We start from the raw sequence: 19597 nt of genomic DNA, 5'->3' as shown, positions 1-19597 counted from the left end.
CCAGAGAAAAGATGCAAGTAACTCAGCAGCCCCAGGATGGAGGGATTCTCTCTTCTGGATACGATCCTCACTTTCTTCTCTGGGTTGGGACCATGTTACCAATGTAGATATAACCACTGCATTTCTCTTGTTTCTGAGATGGGAGACAGAAAAGTGGGGGCATCCCATAACCAGTTCCCTGCTTATAATCTGTCCTTCACATTTGATCTTTTTGTGCCCTAGTGATCATTTCTGCAAAGCACAGCACTGGTGGTCTTTTTCCCCCCTACTCAAAATCTACCAATGGTTTCTTTTATAGAAGGGAGTCTAAATTTCTTAGTCTAGTGTTCTCATGACCCATCTTTCCTGTTCCCTCCCAAACTGCTGTTTTTCTGCACCTTTGCTCCTGGTGTCCACCAAGTATCATCTCCTTGGCTTATTCCTCCTATCCACCCTTCCTGATTTATCCAAGAGCCTCTGTTTTCTACTCTGTTAGATGGGATGATAATAGAACTTGTTGAATTGTTCTATTGATCAAGTGACATAAGACATATGAAACAGACCAAGCCCAGAGCAAGCACTCAATAAAAGAATGTGGTTGTCATTTCTGCAACTGCTTGGAGCCCAGCGATCAGAGAGGGAGAGTAGAATCCTGCAGGCAGTCACACTGGTGACCTTGAGAAGAGGTGAGCTCTGACACTGAGGGTGAAAGAGAGAAAACCAGAAAGGGAGAATATAGATGGAGAGAGCAGGGATTTAACATGTCGAGAGAGAGGCACATCCACCGCAGGGGCCCATGAGCATGACACATTTCTAAGTAGAGAAGCATATGATTGACATTAGGGTGCTGGCTGTGTTGCCTCAGTTTCCTGAAATCGAACCCAAACTAACAAAGTGAGCTCTGGTCTCATCTTCTATGAGGGCTTTCTGGGCTATTTCATTAAGACTTGGAGCAGCCTTTCTCTGGGTGCATATCTCAATTTCCGTAGAGATCCTGCCTGTGCTTCTCATGGTGTGGCTTATGTGTCGCACTGATCAGCATCTAACTGTCTGTGTGGGTTCCAAACACTGTTTTTATTATCAGAAAACATACATAATATAAAATCTACCATCTTCACCATTTTTAAGTGTACAGTTCAGTGACAAGAAGTATATTCAAGTGTTGTACACCACCATGCACCTGCAGAGCCTTTTCATTTACCTACACTGAAACTGTACCTGTTAAAAATTAAGCTCCCAATACAACCAGTTAATCTATGATAAAGGAGCCAAGAGTAAACATTGGGGAAAGTCTCTTTAATAATGGTGTTAGGAAAATGGACAGCCACATGCAAAAGAGTAAAACTAGTCCACTGTCTCATATCATTAACCCAAATGGATTAACAAGTTGGATGTAAGACCTGAAATCATAAAATACATAGAAGAAACCGTAGGCAAAACACTCCACAACATTGGCATCAGGGATATCTTTGGGGACTTGACTCCAACAGCCAGAAAAACAAAAGCAAAAATAACTGCATGTAATTACATCAAGCTGAAAGCTTCTGTACAGTGAAAGAAAGTATCACTAAAATTAAGACACCCTACTGAATGGGAGAAAATATTTGCGCATCATACATCTGACAAGATCTACAAAGAACTCATTCAACATCCCCTCTCCAAAGGCCCAATCAAAAAATAGGTAGAAGATCTAACTAGGCATTTCTCCAAAGAAATCATACAGATGGCCAACAGACACATGAAAAATGTTCATCATCATTTATCATCAGGAAAATACAAATCAAAACCCCAATGAGATATCATCTCATACCTTTGAGAATGGCCCTTATCAAAAAGACTAGAAACAACAATTGTTGGTGAGGGTGCAGAGAAAAAGGAACCCTCGTCCACTATTGGAGGGAATGTAGCCTGGTCCCGCCCCAGTGGAAAATATTATAGAGGTTTTCCAAAGTATTAAAAATAGACCTGCCATGTGAATTACATTTCTAGGTATCTACCTGAAGAATGCAAACACACTAATTCAGAGGGATACATGCACTCCTGTGTTTGTTGCAGCAGTATTTACAATAGACAAGTTATGGAAATAACTTAAGTGCCCTAAGACAGATGGGTGAATTAAGATGTGCAATGGAATATAACACAGCTCTAAAAAAAGATGACCTCTTGCCTTTTGAAACAACATTGATAGAACTGGAGGAGAATATAATAAGCAAAATGAGTCAGAAGGGGGAGGAAAAATACTGGATAGTTTCATTTACACGTGGAACATAGAGACACAAAATAAAGGGTCAAGCAAAAACAAACCAAAAATGTACCTTAGAAATCTGACTGTCTACAGTCAGATTGAGGTTTCCAGGTGGGGAGGGAAAATTGGGAGTGTAAAGAGCAAAGTGGGGAGGGGGCACAATTGTCCGTGATGGTGGACTGTGGGTGCCTTGGTGGTGGGTGTGGTGTGGTAACATACATCTGAAGAGGTGTGACCCTATACCTCTGCATCATAGAGAGTGTTGTGAACCAATCTTACCTCAAAACAATAAAAATAAAACGAGCCTCTCTAGTGGCGCAGGGGGTTAAGACACAACCTATGAAGCTAGCAGCAGCCATTGCAGCACGAGTTCAATCCCCAGCCAGGGAGCTACCCACATGGTGCAGTAGACCTCTCCTGTCTCGCCCACTGCTCCCCTCAGCAGTGTATTTCAGTCAGTCTGCCTGTTCTGTTCCCCACTCTGTCTCTGGTGAATCCTCTCACCCCCCACAACTCTGGCCTGTACCCCAGTTCTTGTATGCATAAATAAATAAATTTTTTAAAAAAATAAAATAAAAATAAGACAAACACAACAAAAATAAGTCTCCATTTCCTCCTTCCCGAGCCCCTTTTAACCACCATCCTTCTTTCTGTCTCTGAATTTGACCACTCATATAAGAGGAGACATGCAGTATTTGCCCTTCTGTGTCTGGCCTATTTCATTCATGTCTTCAGAGGCATCCTTGTAGCGTATGTCAGAATTGCCTTCCTTTTGAAGGCTGAATAATAGCGATTATGTGTCTATACCACTTTTTGTTTATCATTCATTTATTGATGGACACTTGGGTTATTTCCACGTTGGCTGCTGTGTGTAAATGCTGCTGTGGAGGGGGTGTGTAAATATCTATTCGAGTTCCCGTTTTCATTTCTCTAGGAAATCTACCCAGAAGTGGAATTGCTGGGTCGGATGCTAGTTCTGTGTTTAATTTTTTTGAGGAACCACCATAAATTGCTCCACCAGCAGTGCCCACGTTTCCAATTGCTCAACATACTCACCTATACATGTTCTTTTCTGGTTTTATCTTCCATGTATTTATTTATTTTTTATAACAATCATTGGAATGGTGTGAGGTATCTGTGGTTTGGGCTTGCACTTCCCTAGTGATTAATGATGTGAAGCATTTTTTTCATGTACTTATTGGCCGTTTGTATATCTTCTTTGGAGAATTGTCCTTTGTCCAGTTTTTAATGCAGTTGTTTGTTTTTTGGTTTTGCTGAATCTAAACTTTTTTTATGTCCAGGGAAACCGCAGATCCTACTTTTTCAGCTGTTTGGTGGTGACAGTAACAACAGCAGCTCGTTTTTATTGAGCACTTGCATCACCCGTGCACTATGCTAAGTGTTTATGTGGCTTTTCCCTCCTTTCATCCTCATGACCACCTTTTGAGAAAGAGACTTCTTTCTCCATCTTGCACCTGAAGAAATGGAAGCTCAAGGCCTTGCCCTTTGCATCATAGCTCTTAAGAATGAAGCAACAGCGGCTCCACACTGCTTCCATCTGTCCCTAGATGATAGTACTGATTTTCTAGCCCCCCTCCCAAAGGGGCTGGCATTGAACTCTCTTCCTAAGTCAATACTTCATCCATATGTATGGGAGCAGAAGTGACATTTTATAGGAAACCACCCAGACGTTGGAGCCTCGGTGCCTCTGGAAAACCATATTTACTTCTATATAGTCAGTTCCTAAAATCCCAGAGGTCTTGCATCTGAAAGGAAGCGCAGATATGTGTGACATTAAGTGCCAAGCCTTCTGTTCCAAAAAGCTTTCGAAATGGAGAGATATAATACCTTCCCTGAGGACCCAAGTCCCTGCTTAAACTCACTCACTGGTGGCTGCAGTATTGCTCTGAGGGTCCAGTCCTTTCTTCACTTGTAACAGCTTTGTGACCCCCAGGCCCTTTTCATCTGAAGATGCTCTGTCCCTTCACCCGCCGTCTGTCCAGGTTTTGGTTGGCAAGGGCAGAGTGAAGGCAGGGGACCCTCGTCTTGCACTTTTGGAGGTGCATCCATCCCTGGATGGGTCCAACACTGTAGCTCTTTGGGGTGCATTCTCTATTCGTTTCATGTTGGTTTTTATCTGGCCTTGGGTTCACACAGCTGGGGCTGGGGCCGGGGCCATCGCCGTGACTTAGGGTTGGGAAGAAGTTGGCGGAACATTCCCCAGCAGGCCTTGGGCAGGCCAGGGAGTCCCGCCTAAAATACGGTGGACAAAGGAGCTCTTGTCCACAGGCCTGGGGGTGGGAGGCATCTGGTCAGTGACACAGGCTTGGCCATTGTATGTCGTGACCTCAGCCAACTTTTTTAGCTGAGAAAGGGGAAAAAGAGAGAGTGGAAAAAAAAAAAGCCTTCAGAAGCTTCGCATCTGGAAAGTCCAGAATGCGTTGTTGATTTCCCCACGAGGGCTGGAGCAGATTTGGAAGGAACTGTGCAATGTAGTGGCTTCTTTGTGAAAGAACGGCAATGAGAAAAGCCACAGGAACATCCTCCGGGGTACCCAGAGCACTGACCCTGGGGGAGCGGCTTGCCTCAGCCTCATTTCCCGCAGAGGGTGCCATGGAGAGGAAGCTGGCAGGGGCCTGGCCCTGAGTCTGGGGACTTCACACAGGACTCAAGGCTCTGCTGTGAGTTAGTGGCCCCCAAAGAAGAGTCGCTCTTGTCTGATGGTAAGCGTTGCTTCTGCTCGCCTGCAGATAAGTGGGCCGCTTGCTTTCTCTGCCTGTTGCTAAGATGACTTTGACATTTTAAAGAGGTATTTCCGAGAACCCTCTGAGATGTGGGTACTAACTGCTGGACTTAGAAGGTCTGGGGACCCCCTGTGCTGGGTGGAGGGCCCAAGCCATGAGCAAGAGAGAAAAGATTTCTGTGTTCAGAAATCAGGAGAAGAGGAAGAGAAGTGACAAGGGGAGAGATTTTCAAAGGGATTTTTGTGGAGGGAAGGGCCGTCTTGATTCCTCGGGGAGCAGTTTAGTTGGGGTGTGTGACTGTTCCCAGTCAGAGAACAGTGGTGACAGAGACCCCACTGTGGGGACTGGAGTTCAAATGTTGCCTCCCTCTTGAACTTCTGTCAAATGCAAAATTTGGCTTTTACCTTCTCCCCATGGCCTAGTTTTAGTGGGAACATCATTAGGGGGAAGTGCCGGGTGACAGCCCCCAGAGGCTAGCTTAGTGTCTGTCCAGTGACCTAGCATCTGCACTGCGGGCTCACTGGGCTAGCATGTCTGTTCAGTTTGGTGGTGGTGGCAGCAATAAAGATGGTGGATGCCCTCCAGAGATTTAGGGGTAGAACCCTTCTCTTTCGTCAATGTCTCTCCCTCTAGAAGTTAGATACCCTCCTTCTTTAGAAAGAGACTCTCGGGCCTCCCTGGTGGTGCAGCAGGTTGAGCGCAGCGCTCTGAAGCTGTCTACAGCCTCTGCAGCACTGGTTCAATCCCGGCCAGCCAGCCGGCGAGATACCCACATGGTGCGGCAGACCTCTCCTGTCTCGCCCACTGCTCCCCTCAGCAGTGTATTTCAGTCAGTCTGCCTGTTCTGTTCCCCGTTCTGTCTCTGGTGAATCCTCTCACCCTCCCGCACCTCTGGCCTCTACCCAAGTTCTTGTATGTGTAAATAAATAAATCTTAGAAAAAAACAAAGAAAGAGAGAGAAAGAGAGAAAGAGAGAGAGAGAGAAAGAAAGAAAGAAACCTCTCATCAGCCAAGACATTCATGGCCTCTGTCTTTGAGGCTCTGGACAGCTGAGGGAGATCCAGCTTATAGGAAAAAGCTCATCTGCCCATATCATTCCTCCAGGACACTCTCCCACGGTCTGGGCCAGCTGGCATCTCGGATTTTGGGGTGGCCGCTAATAAGGGCCTGGACCTGTGCCGAGAGGAGAGAGACAGTGCTTATTGTCCAGAGCACCTCTTGATGTGCCAGCTGAACTCCTAGGGAGTTCTTTGTGAACTTCCTCAAAGGTGAGGGTGCATGTCGATTGCTTAGGCCCCTGGCTCCAGGGCCAAGACTCTGCATTGCTAACTGGCTCCCCAAGGACACCTGTGCAGGGTGATGTAGGGAACACACTTGAAGAGAGACTTCTGTAAAGAACCCAGACCCATCAATCAAGTTCTGACAGAGGTAGAGCAGCCTGGGACCTGCTGCAGAGAGCTGGGGGTTCTGGCAGGTCTGGGCCTGACCGGGTTGTGGTGGCATGTTTGTGGGAAAGAAGGGATCAGCAAAGAAGGTGAACACTAAGGTGAATTCACGGAACAGGGAAGAGCCTAAGTAAAGCTCATGGCAGAGTGGGTAAGGCAGAGCCTGAGACATGTGGGGTGTGGACCACCTGTGCCATGTGCTCCAGCCGAAGTGGACAGAGTGTTCAGCATCAGGATGAGTGGGGAGCAGGAGTGCTAACCACCAGCCAGCATAGAACAATAGCACTGGGCCTGCCTTCATATGGCGTGAAGCCTCTCTTCAGATTCAGGGAAGCCTAGGATGTCAGGGCAGAAATCAGTTGCTAGGCAAATAGAACTCAGTGGGTGTGGCTCCGAATGAGAGAGAAGGGGTGGGTGGGCTCAGGTCCATCAGGACAGGCCTCACTGTGGTAAGGTGTAGAAACACCAAGTGGCAATGCTGCCTGGTGCTTGGGGCAGCTTTTCAGGGGCAGTGTGATACCTCTGAATCCAGTGTCCACACTTGAATGTGACTTTCTACCTCCCACAACAACAGCATGTCCATAAAGCAGATATACTGATATTATATCCAGAATCATTGAGTACTAGGACACACACACACACACACACACACACACACACACCCTTGAAGTCCATCTGGTCCAACTTCCATGGTTTTTGACATGAGGAAATTGAGGCCAAGCAGCAGAGATGAAGCAAGTTGCTGAAGATCTGCAGGATGCAAGACAGAGGCAGCTTTGGGCCTTGCACTCGGGGCTCCCAATTCACATCCCATGTTTTTTGTGTGGTACCACAGAGCTGTGGTAGGTCTCAAATCGCTGCAATAATATCCTCAGCTGTCACCATTTGTCTAGTTTTATATGCACCAGTAGTGGAGGCTCCAGAAATGTCAGTTTGGAACTGACTGGCGGAAACTCTTCGAGCCCCTGTTAGCCTTGATCTCCCTCAGGTGCTCAGGGTTCAGAACCAATTAGGTCTCACTGGGAGCCGCCTCTCCGAGTCAGAAGTCTTTGATTGGCATCATTTAGAGCTCAGACCATCAGCACTGCTGAGTTACAGGAATGAGTTTCCATGGTGAGAAATTTTCTTTTGGTGCCCATGGACCTGCAGCTAGCAGTCACCAGGCTGCACCTGCTGGATGGCAGCCAGAGTCAGGCCCTCAGAGACGCCCACCTTGGTGCCATAGTGAGCTCTTTACAATGGCACTCAGGGAAGCCTGCTTTCTTCCCTGGAGGATCTGTGGGCAGTGGCTATATCACTTGCCCTTGAAGTTCCTTTCTGGTGGCAGGCTGCTTTGCATGAGGTTGTGAGCGGGTGACTGGCTGAGCTAGCAACTTTCAACTCCCTTCCGAACTTCCTAAGTCCAGTTGGAATGGAACAGAATGCCTGGTAAATTTGGCTATGGGGTTGTCTTCAGAGCAATAACAACTTTAGAAAGTGCCGGAAACAATGGCATAAGGTGTTTGGAGGTTTTGTGGCTTAATACTAAAAGAAGGCTGGGGAAGAGCCTCACTAGTATTTCTTCCCACCTACTCTTTGTCTCAATATTAAGTGTTGGCAAAACTTTCTTCTTACCAGGATTTCTCTGCAGAGGTAAGGTTTGACCAGGAATCATCTAGAAGAGGCTCCACCTGCCTGGAGCTCTCCAGAGAAAGTGTTATTGATAAACAACCCTCACCGTGTCTGTCACAAGTATCTTCTGAAACAGGATCACTAAAACTGTTAGGTAATAGAAATAAGCAAGGGGGGGGCCTCCCTGGTGGCGTCAGCACTGTGACGCAATTGCAGCACAAGTTTAATCCCCTGCCAGGGAGGTGACCCACATGGCTAAGCAACCTCTCCTGTCTCACCCGCTGCTCCTCTCAGAAGTGTGTTTCAGTGGATCCACCTGTTCTGCTCCCCATTCTGTCCCTGATGAATCCTCTCACACCCCACACCTCTGGCCTATATCTTAGCTCTTGTGTGCATAAATAAATGAATCTCAAAAAAAAAAAAAAAGGAAAAATGCTAGCAAAGAAAATCTAGGCTGCATTTTGAGATCCTTCAGGACTGTGAGAAGTGCTGACCTCCACCTAATTCCTTTCTTCGACAAATAGGGACATTTTAGCCTTTGCTGTAGCAAAGAGAACACGGGTTTAGTAGAGGTGGGTATTAAGTGTACAGGCTTGAAAGGTAATGCCCACAATTTAATATCCTGATTTGTGCCTACATGATTTCCAACTTTCGTTAACTCACTTTACTGATGTCTCTGCATTTCTTACCCATCAATTCTAAGTTGGATTTGGTTGAACAAATGAGCCAGTATCTAGACCAAAAGAGTTTGTGACCTCTTCCAGACCTCAAAAGAGTGAGGTGGAAATATGCAACTGAAAGAAAAGCACTGTTTCATGAACATTTACGCTCCTTGTCAGGAGGTCACTGTCATCTCCTTTGTTTATGCGGCTGCTGCTTTTACAAGCTTGCACTGGTCATTTAAATGCCTTGAAATTTCCGTTTGTGGTGATGTTGCACCATTCCAAAAGATGTTCCTCAGGTCATAGAAGCCTGCATTCGAGGGCTGGCAGCCCACATTTTACAGATCAGGAAGCTGAGACCCAGAGGGGCAAAGGGAACTGTGTAAATACAGTTTGCCTGGAATACGGTCGCTTTATGCCTAGGCTTGAGTGCTTTTTGCTAATGCGTCAGTCGTCCCCAAGTGGAGGCAGACTATCAGAATGGCCATGCTATTTTTATCTGCCAGGGAAGGGTTTGGAGGAAAGGAGCTTGCATTCCTCAGCCTCAGCTGGGAGTTGAAATAAAATGCCTGTTCATCAGAAGTTGGTGAACAGAATCCGTCAGGTATCCCTCAGGTATCTAGCCCCTGCACAGAAGCTAGAAGCCGGAATCGGTTGCTGGGAGCCTTGCCCTTTATGGTTTTGAAGCATCAGGATCATACCTTAGAAATGGGACACAGCTTGTGGGCTTTCTCTGGAGTCCCCAAATCCCAGCAGCTGCTGCTTCCCTTACTCCCCACTTTGCTGTCTATGTTTCCAGAGCACCTGTGTGAACCTCTTCCCTGAATGGCCATAAACACAGCCATGAGGCTTGTGGGTTGTAACATATTCTGTGGCACAATTATACTGTTTGGTTAATGCTTAGATTCTCCCAAGAGATGCAGAGGAGTTGGCATCTCTCAGATCCCTGACATCCTTATGGCGTCACTGAGCAGATCTCGCCAGCCACCGTCTCAGATAGAAGTGTGCTGACATCCAGAGCTCCTTGTTCCTTCATTGTCTGCTTTGGAATCCTATTAATTAGCCCTTCTATCTCATATCCGTACGGCAGGTGCTAAGATAATAAAAGTTCTCCCTCTGGGGTCGCTGAAGTCAAGTCTCATGCAGGAATGTGTGCAAGGCTTGTAGAAGTACTTCCTGCGTGATTGATTCCTTCCAACCCTCGACTGCTTGACCCCAGACACTTCAAGGCCACTGCAAGGTCAGAAGCCAGCGACTTCTGACCCAGGAGAGGCTATCCAATTCATCCCCGCAATTTGCGCTATTATTTGTGAACTTTTTCAGCAGTCTTTGCCCCACTGGAGACCCCATGTTTTTCAGCTCACGTTTTGCTGGGAGGGTTGATTTCCTGTATCTTTGCATGGACTACATTGTAATTGTGTTCATCAAAATTCCTGGTTAACCAGATCACTCCATTCTTTTTTAGGGTCAGAAAATACAGAGTTTATTGTTCTGTGTCCTCTCCCTGCCCAGCTGAGAAACAGACCCAGTGAGTTGATTAATGCCCAGGGAGACACCGAGGAGCTTGCAGATGGCTGCTCAGTGTGGCTAGGACCCTTGCTGAACTTTTCAGGAGCCAGAGTGATCAAAGTGGTTCAGCCTCCAGGCTCATGCTGGCAACTTTGGGGGTGCTGGGAGGAAACTCCAATGGCACCAATGCCTACCTTTTAGTCACAGTGAGAGGCTTTCTCTAGCAGCTTTGTGGATGGAGGACAGATGGGGTAAGGGTGTGTGGAAAGTGTGTGTAAGCAAGGAAGGATGTATTAAGATGCTCCACGGGGTCTGGAGATGCGGGGCCTGAGTGAGCCACCTCTGAACAGTTGTAGATATCTTCCAGGGAGACTTCTTGGGATGGAGTTCCGGCATAAACAAGTGGTGGTTCAGACAGTGATATGTGGATTATTGCTATGGATGTGACCTCTTTCATCCATCCACCCTGAGCAGTGAGGCCTAAGTGCACTTGGGCTGTACCAGATTTGGACGAGTCCTCGGGAACTTTTGCATTTAAGTGATTAAAGCCTTGTTTGGAAAGTTTCTTTAATAGATTCAAAGAGGTAGCCCATTAATAGATTCAAAGAGGTAGCCCATTTAACCACATGATTTTTAGTAAGAGGGGTTTGAGCATATTCTTGGAGGGTTCTGGCAAAATCGCTGATCATATTTGCTGAGAAATTCTGCAAATAGAGAAGTAGAAGAAAGAAGAGCATCTTATTGGCAAAAAACTGAAGGTGAGCTTTAGGTACCACACAGAGACCCAACCAGAGTGGCCCAAAGGAAGCAGATGTGCCCAGTACATGGGAAGTACCTGCATCGTCTCCTTTTAGGGCACAGCTTTGGCTTTTAAAATGCTGTTGTTATAGGGCAACCCCAATATGAAATGGATTGGCTGAATTGTGGGTCCTCACCCATGCACCTACAAGGGACTTACAGTAACACTCAACTGCAGGCACACACAAAAAGGTTAATAAAGGGTTTATTTACAAAAGAAGGGGAAATGAAGAAATGAATAGCTCATGGAGAAAGAGCGCTCCGTTCTGCTGAGCTGAAACCCCAATGACACACTGAGAGCCTGCAAAAAGCCAAGAGCCCCCCAAGGCCCACATGTCTGGTTTTATACCAAACCTGGCTGCTTAACTCCACCCTCAGTTCCCAGCAATCCTCCCTTCAGTGATGATGACATTATGGGATTTGTAATTCTTGGTGTCTTGGATCTCTTTGGTCTGGAGTGGGGGTGGGGTGCATAAAACCTGTGTCTGTGGAGTTTGTTCAGGGCATCCTTTCTTCCCAATGATACCCCCCTTTCACTTTGTCACCATTTCTATGGCAACGAAGGTCAAATGTGTGGATGCTGGGGTGCAGCCTCAGATGATAATTTTCAGGGTTCCAGTATGAAAGAAAAAGTACAGTCAATCTCCAGGTATTGTCCAGTGTGGCAAACAAAAGTCCTCCATTCCTGGAAAATAGTTCATCAGTCCATGACAAAAGGAAAAACATCTGGAGGCATTAGCTAAAACAAAACTACAAATATATCAAAATCACAGGAAGAAAAATCTTAAAACTGGTTCCACAAACACTTTGAGAACCTCCATTCCAAACAGGTAGTACAGGTGAGGTCTTGGGGATGTGACAGCTTCCTACTGCATGTTCCCTCAGCTGGCAAAGTGCTTTGGTCACACCCTGTCCTCTTTAATAGACCCTAGAGTTCAGGACTCCCTGTCGAAGCTATTGTCCCTGGGGCAAATAAAAAGTGCTGGTTTGAGACGCAGCATCAGGATCCAAGAAAAAGTTCCCTTTTGCTGTGTTTCTTCTGGCTGGGAATCTGTCCTTTTCCAGGAAAGAGGGAGAGCAGTATTAGATGCCAGAGGATGGAGCAAATTGGGCAGATACCTGAGGGCCTGGGTGGGAGGGAAAAGAGGAAGAAAAGCAAGTTTCTTTTTAAGGATGGGAAGGAAAGGCTCTGTTCTGCCTTTTTTTTTTTTTTTTAAAGATTTATTTATTTACTTATACAAGCACTGGGTACAGTCAGAAGCGCGGGAGGGTGAGAGAATTCACCAGAGCCAGAGCGGAGAGCAGAGCAGGCAGACTGACAAAGTACACTGCTGAGGGGAGCAGCGGGCGGCGGGAGAGGTCTGCGCGCCATGTGGGACCCTCCTCTGGTGGCCGGGGAGCAGCCAGGGATCGAACCGGCGCTGCAGAGGCTGCGGGCAGCTTCGCAACCCAGCGCTCAACCGCTGCGCCACCAGGGAAGCCCTCCCTCTGCTCTTTACTCCTACCTCTTGATTTTTTTTTTCTAGCATTATCTGGATTTTTCAGTCCAGGTTAATTCATTTTTTTTACACTGTGTTTTGAGGATAGAGATGTGGACACAAGTTCTTTAATTAGATTTGTGATAATTATTTACAAGTTTTAAAGCTTCTCCTTTTTCAGTCCTTTTTACTACGACATCTTTCTTCATCTTTATTTGTCTCAGTCTTTCAGGCAGTTGGGGCACATTTTTAAGGCACTTATACTAAGGAGGACACATGAGTAGTATATCTCCAGAGCCACCTTTACTCCTGGCCACATAGGGAGGTCTCAGAATTTTCCATAGAATAATCTAGAGGTGTGTTTTTGAAATGGGATTGTAGAGAAGTCTGAGCCAGTTTTATTTGTCTTCCTTTGTTAGAGACACTTTCCTTCCATTTAAATGATGAATGGACTTTATCTCTGCTGTGCAAATATCTCTTTAGGGTGTGTCTGCCTTTAAAATCCATTTTGCCTAAAGCAGCACAGAACCTTCTGAAAATAAAGACCTCTTTTTAGTGCAGGGAAGTTGTGCTTCTTTATTTTTTTTTCTTCTTTTCCTGTCAACCTTTGTTTATAGTTTCCTTTTTTATAGCTTTTGTTCAAACTCTTCTTAGGGAAACACCTAGCACACCTAACTTGACTTGCTCTTCAGTCCCCCATTTTAATTTTTTCCATTTTCTTTGCATTCCTGGAAAAGATCTTAAATTTGTTTTGAACATGACTAATTTTTTTGGTAACATTCCACATTCTATTGCAACCAATGTGAATGTTCCTTCTATTATTACCTTTTAAATTTCCCTACTATTTTGAACATTTCCTGTTCCTTTTTATATAATTTTGTTTTCTTTTCCAAGCCAACATACCTTGTTTTTTTATTTTTTTATTTTTCATTAGTTCTCTCCTTAAAATAATTTGCTCTTGTATCATGGATACAGGACCTTCCTGTCTTTTATTGAGGTTGCTAAGTGATTTCCTGAATTTTTTCTTCTGGATACTGTACAAGGTCATGATTAGAAGTTTGTAATTCTCCCAAGGCCTCTAGATACTGTTTCTCAATTTGTTTTCTGCAATTAAAGAAACACTGTTACCTTGTCTCTTCCACTGCCTTGTACTCAGTGTTGAACAGTCCAGTCCATCACACCCAAAGCTGGGATTTCATTCATAGCTGGGCCACATGCATTGCTTGAACTCCTGTTCCCAGTTTACTTGTTTGGTAAGATAATTTCCTCAGATCTTTTAAAGCTCAATTTCTACCACAATTCCCAATTTCTATTCATTCTTTCTTCCTTTCTTTCAATGTCAGGTACTATGCTGAGACTAAAGGTAGGAATAGCATGGAGTTGGTGCTGCTTCGCAATTTTACAGCACGTTCTCTGTTGTGTGGTCTTTCTTCCTTCTGCCCCCTCTGGTCAAGTCTCCAGTCCTCTCACCCTGAGTAGAACATGAAGGCCCCTCTCCACCAGCCTACATGACTCCTTGTGAGGACTACATTTCCCAGAGTGCACTGTGCCATGGCCATGGGTCCCCTACTTTCTTCCCTGCTATTCTATGAGAATCCCTCTCTGAATGAATAGAAAAGGGGTCAGAACTAGAGAGAATAGCACTTTTATCTGTGGGACAGAGGAAAATGTCCAATATTCTTGGAGATGTGGATTCTGAGACTGACGGCATCACCGTAGGGAGTGGGGTCCTGCTTTGGATTTATGTTTTAACTCATCAGAGGAGGTTGTGTTTTCGGGGAGCTGTTCCCAGCCTCGTGTAGGAGTCTCTTCCCTCTAAACAGGTGTCCAGCAGAAAGGTGTAGGCAGATGTGACTTCCCAGTCCCCAGCTCAGCTGGACTTCGTCTTCTTTGTGTCTTCCTTGCAGCCCCTGTCACCCCTCAGGTGAGCACCTGCTGAGTGTAGAGGTGCCAGTGAAGGTTACTTTTGGCTCCTGGCTCCAGGACTGCTCAGGGGCTACTAGTACAAGCTGATTCACAGGGACTGCGTTCACACACCCCACCTTGCCCTGGCTGCTTCTGGGCATACCGGCTGACTATGTGGTTGGGGAAGGAAGAACTTGCTGGAGAGTTCTTTGTGGAGGAGACTTCAGCAGTGCCAATCACGGGCACTGGGCTCATTAGCAGTCATTGCCATGGCAACAGGCCTGCCAGAAAGTGGCTCGTTAGGCTGACAACTTCAGAGATGTTATATATAGATCTGGGTGTGGGGGGAGTGGGGGTGTGGGGCCCCGTGGATATGCCTTTCTTTAGAGCTCCTATTGCTTCTGGGTTTGGGGTGTGAGAAGACGTGAAGTGGGGGAACCTTAAAACTGTCTGATCTGGCTGCTAAATCAAGTGTCTGACGACCACCCGTTAACATCGGCAAGTAGCATTTGCTCACATCTGCAGAAGGTAAGAATCAGGTGCTCCCCAAAGCCTCCTGAGGGGGAATGGAGTTCCGCAGGGGGACGTGGAGTCCCTGGTTGAACTTGAACAGAGGTAGAGACTGTGGGGATTATGTGTGAGGTCTGCACTGCCTAGAGGCTACAGAGCCAAGATTGAATCTCTCTTTAAATAGTCTATGAAGGGTCCGGGCTAGAGGAAAGGAGACTGTTTTTGTGAGTAGGCATGCAGCTAAACACTGCCCTTTTATGAATTGTGCTACTTAAAATTTTGCATTCTCAGTTTTCATTTCAGAAATGTTTCCTCTCAGTTGCTCCCTCTAAAGCTGCAGTCAGTCTCTTCTGAGTTCAGTCAGTATAAGACTTACCTGAGATGTGCATTAAAATTCAGCTTCCCACATTCCAGGTGGATTTGTGGTGGACTGGGGCCCGGGAATCTGCACTTTAACCCACATCCCAGGTGGCCCACAGAGTATCCCGGAGACCACGCTTTGAGAAACCCTGCTGGATCGGGGCTGGTTTTCCATCTCCGGGTGACTCCTCTTTGTTCGCCTGCTCATTTCTTTTTCCAGGGGGACTCAGTAGCCATCATTAAAGAGGAAAATTTCTTGGGTTGTGTTGTTTTAAATAAGGAGATGAGGAAGTCAGCCTGCAGCCGGGGAACGTGACTGCTTGGATGTGGGCGGTGATATTTCTGCACGTCTTCTGGGAAGGCATATGCTCCTCTGGAGACTGTGAGACAGGCAGGGGAACCAGCCCCAGCTCCTCCTTGGGTGAGAGCTGGTATCAGGTGGTCAGGTGAAGAAATGGAGCTGATTGTGGAGACCTGGGGATGGATGGGCTGGAGGTCACCTGGATTTAGATAACTGGATAGAAGTCTCTAGAAAAAAGTCAATATTTTAAAGTTTGTAATACCATTTAATTAACTGTGTGACGTTAGGTGAGTTGTTAAACTCTGTAGAGTCTCAGATCCCTGAGAAAATGGGGAAACGTGAAATTGTCAGGTGCTACCAGTGCTTGGTGCACTGTGAACATTTGGTCAGTGGAAAGTCACTGTTGTGGGCACAGGTGGCCTCTGAGCACAGATGTTTCTTGATTACCTGCTGGAATAAGACTCTGAAGTGACCTAGAAACCTCTTGATATTCCATAAGAAGTAGGATAAGTGTGGATGTGCAAACACGCCTCTATTTTGGGGGGCAGGAGATCAATAGTTTTCCTCTGAGTCTCAGAAGATGGGCACCCATATACAGTTGAACAGGTTGTTTACTGAACAAGGGGACCCAGCTGAAGGAGCAAAAGGAGACTGGAAGTCAGGCTTGCACTCTAACCCAGGAAAGAAGCTATGTTTTACAGTTTCCACAAAGTCTCTGTGCATTTGGTTAAGAATTTCTGAATTGAGGGCAATGTCTTCCTCTCTCCCTATTCCCACTACTTCCAAACTTGTTCCCTGTCGTTTGGGCCCCCAATCTTAGGACCTGTGTCTCCTCTCCTTCTAGTTCCTATTCCCATGGGAAAGAACTGACAGAATGGAAAAGGAAATGCCCCAGGACTAGGGAAGGAAGGGAAAGATTTAACTTGGAAAGAAAGTAATTAGAAGAAGAAGTTGAGAAAGACCTTAATTATTGGGTAGTAACTCACTGTATCCGCTTGATGGCTCTGGGCAGCTCTCCCAGGAGGCCTGCCCTTCCACAGCCGTCAGGGGTGAAGTAATGCTGGTGGCTTGGGTTTCTTAAATGAGGATGTGCAGGTAGGGGGCCTAATCCCTGCCTTCTCCACATCTTCAAAACAATTTTTATTTTTATAAAATACACCTTACATAAAATTTATCAGTAACTTTTATATTCAGTTTTGTGCAACCATTCCCACTATCTAGTTCTAGAATATTTCTATCATCCCACAGAATAAACTCTGCATCATTCTCCCGTCTTCCCAGTCCCTGGCAACCACTAGTCTGCTTTCTGTCTCTCTGCATTTGCCTGTTCCGGACATTGCACAGAAGTCCTACAATCTGTGCCCCTATGTCCAGCATACTTCACTTATCATGATGGCAAGGTCTACCCTGGCATAGTAGGTATCAGCTCTTTGTTCCTTTGGGTGACTAGGTACTTCTTTGTGTGGATACATTTCACTTATCTGGATGCTAGTGCTGTGGACATGTTTGTGCCAGTGTTTGAGTGCTGTTTTCAGATCTCTTTGCTATGGACCCACATCTCCACGTCTTTTGATTCCCGATTTGTTTCAACCAACAGGAGGCATGCCTTTCTGGGAGACAGGAAAAGCTAGGGGACTGTGGCTGTGTGGGGGCTGTGGGCACAGTGGGACCACAGCTGTGCTGGAGGAGGCCGTGGAGACATCTTTGCCACGTTGGCCAATCAGGAAATAGGCCAAGTTGACCCTTCTTGGCCAAATAGGAGTGGGGTTCAAACTGGGGGTCCTGCATTTAAAAGATGGGGGAGACCCCAGAGCAGCCAAGGCACCTTCTTGGTCATCAGTGTCCTCAGTTGTAAACCAGAGTTTATTCTGAACCCACAGAGTTGGATAAATTCACCCGTCTTTCTAAAGAGAAAAGCATTATGCAACTCCAGAGAGGAGACAGGCATTGCTGTCTCTGTTTCACAGGTGGGGCACAGAAAGTCAAAGGTTCTGCTCAGCCACTCAATCAGTGCAGGGAAGCAGAGGTCTCCTCACCCACCAGCCTTCTCACCAGAACATATTAGTCAGTATTAGTCCACGTCTTAATGTGTTAACCTCCCAGCAGGTCTGTGTTTGCCTTAATAGTGGGGTAGTCTTGGAAACAGAAACCTTGGAGAAGTGACTATTAATGTGACATTTCAGACTTGGTGATGGTGAGGTTGGGGTGGAGGCTGGGATACATGTCTCTGAACTTCACATCACATTAGGCTGGGGCTGTGTGAAGCCTGATCTTGCTTGGCATTTAGATGCCCCCCTTCTGCTGAGAACCCCATTTATTGATCACTGCTGGCGACGGGCACTCTCCTAGGTGCTGTGTTTGTTATTGCTCATTCCACAGCTCTTCCAACTGGATTCATATTATCACCCTCTGTTTTATCAATGCGGAAATAGATGCAGCTACCTGACTCATGTCCCTGAGCCATGTGGCTACTAAATGGCCTAGAAAGATCGGAACTGGAGGCTTTTTGAGCCCAAGGCTGGAGGACTAATTTCACTGTGCTTCTGGGTTCCTTCCACCTCTGCAACCTATTTCTGGCCATGTCAATCTGACCCTTGCTTAATACCCTTTAACAATTTCCTATTTCCTCCTGGGTTATTTGGACAAATGCCAGGCTTCCCATCTTAGATGTGCTAAGGTCTTTGACTCCAGCAGAGGCCACTTGACATCTTACTTGTCTGGTTCATTTCTCGCTAAAGTGAAACTCTCATTTCCAAGGCCCCCAACTTCTCTAGTTCCTACTTTACTCCTAGCCTATCTCAGCCAAAATGTGCATCTCTGGTATGTGAGATTTTATATAACTTTGCACACACTGGGTGCATCATAAGGCAGTTTGCCTTGCAAGCATTTGGCCCACCTTCCAAACTGGAGAGGCCAGAACAGAGTCTGGAGGCCAGAGAAGCATGCTCAGGTGTGTCCTGAGTCCAGTGGATGTGCTCCCCTGGAGAAAAGGTAGCCCACCTACTGTCTGTCTCACCAGCACCTGAGGCAGGTGCTGGTTCAGAGTAGGCTTACTGAATCAAAGAGGCACTACAGGTTAACAGGTGTGGGAGACAGAAGTATTCAGGGCATAGGGGAAAGCTTTTAATTAAATTGTGAAAATTCATAATGAAACAGACACCACAGCTACACAGGGCCACAGGGAAGCTGTGTTTACTCCAAGTCCCAGGAGCAGCTAGGATTGATCTGATCCCCGCTGAGGGCATGCAGGGCACCGTGGGAAGCTGAAACATGTGGTTCTGCAGCCTTCAGAAAGCATAGGAGCAGGCTGGCAGCTGCGTGTCTTCCTGTTTTCTTTCACTCTGCTGCCTTGCTTTCCCAAGCAGTGGTCATCTGTGAACCAAAATCCCCTCTATGGGCATTGCTAGGGGGCGCTGAGGTCATTTAAGAACTGATGAGTTTCAGTTTTTCTGAGCAGGGTCTAACTTTGCTGAGAAATCTGTGGCCCTCTGCCTGTGTGGCTAGAATTCTGATTTTAGTCAATTTAGTTCCTTCACATGACACAGCAATTGTGTGGGCTAATTTGGATCCTCTGTCCTTATTTCTAAATGTTCTTTAGCTAACAGTTCTTGTTTATATTGAAGATGGAAAAAATAAGTAAAAAGAAGAGAATAAAAATTGCCCAGAATCCCACTACCAGAAATCACCTCTATTTTAACATCTGTGTCTGCACCAGTTTCTGTTTTTTATATTTCTCTCTGATTGATATTTTAAAGAGGAGTACCACTGCATGGTTAAATGAATTAACAGCACATAAGTGCATAAGATGAAAAGGAAGTCTCTATTGCAAGGTATATCCTCAGTCTCTCTGCCAGTGTGATTTGAACACTTAACGAGAAAAACCCCAGCTAGCTCTTCATTGATTCTCGGTATTGTTATAGGTTTTATATCTTGCTTTGCTGAGACTTGTATTAATTATTTCTGGTGGGTTCACACAGCAAGCCCTGAGCCTCGTCTGCTGCTACATACAGCGGTCCCAGGGAGTTCGGCTTCAGGTTCTACACATGGAAC

The 19597-nt window shown here is 46.1% G+C and overlaps 1 protein-coding gene across 1 annotated transcript in view; it reads left to right on the top strand.

The window, feature by feature from the left end:
* GAS7 (growth arrest specific 7) overlaps positions 1–19597 on the top strand; it is a gene marked incomplete at both ends in the record, with an annotated part of 209938 nt that overhangs the window by 111340 nt on the left and 79001 nt on the right. The window lies entirely within an intron of this gene.

The sequence above is a fragment of the Talpa europaea genome (genome assembly GCF_964194135.1).
Source record: "Talpa europaea genome assembly, chromosome: 7".
Lineage (NCBI taxonomy): Eukaryota > Metazoa > Chordata > Mammalia > Eulipotyphla > Talpidae > Talpa > Talpa europaea.
This window is presented reverse-complemented; position numbering and strand designations above follow the sequence as displayed.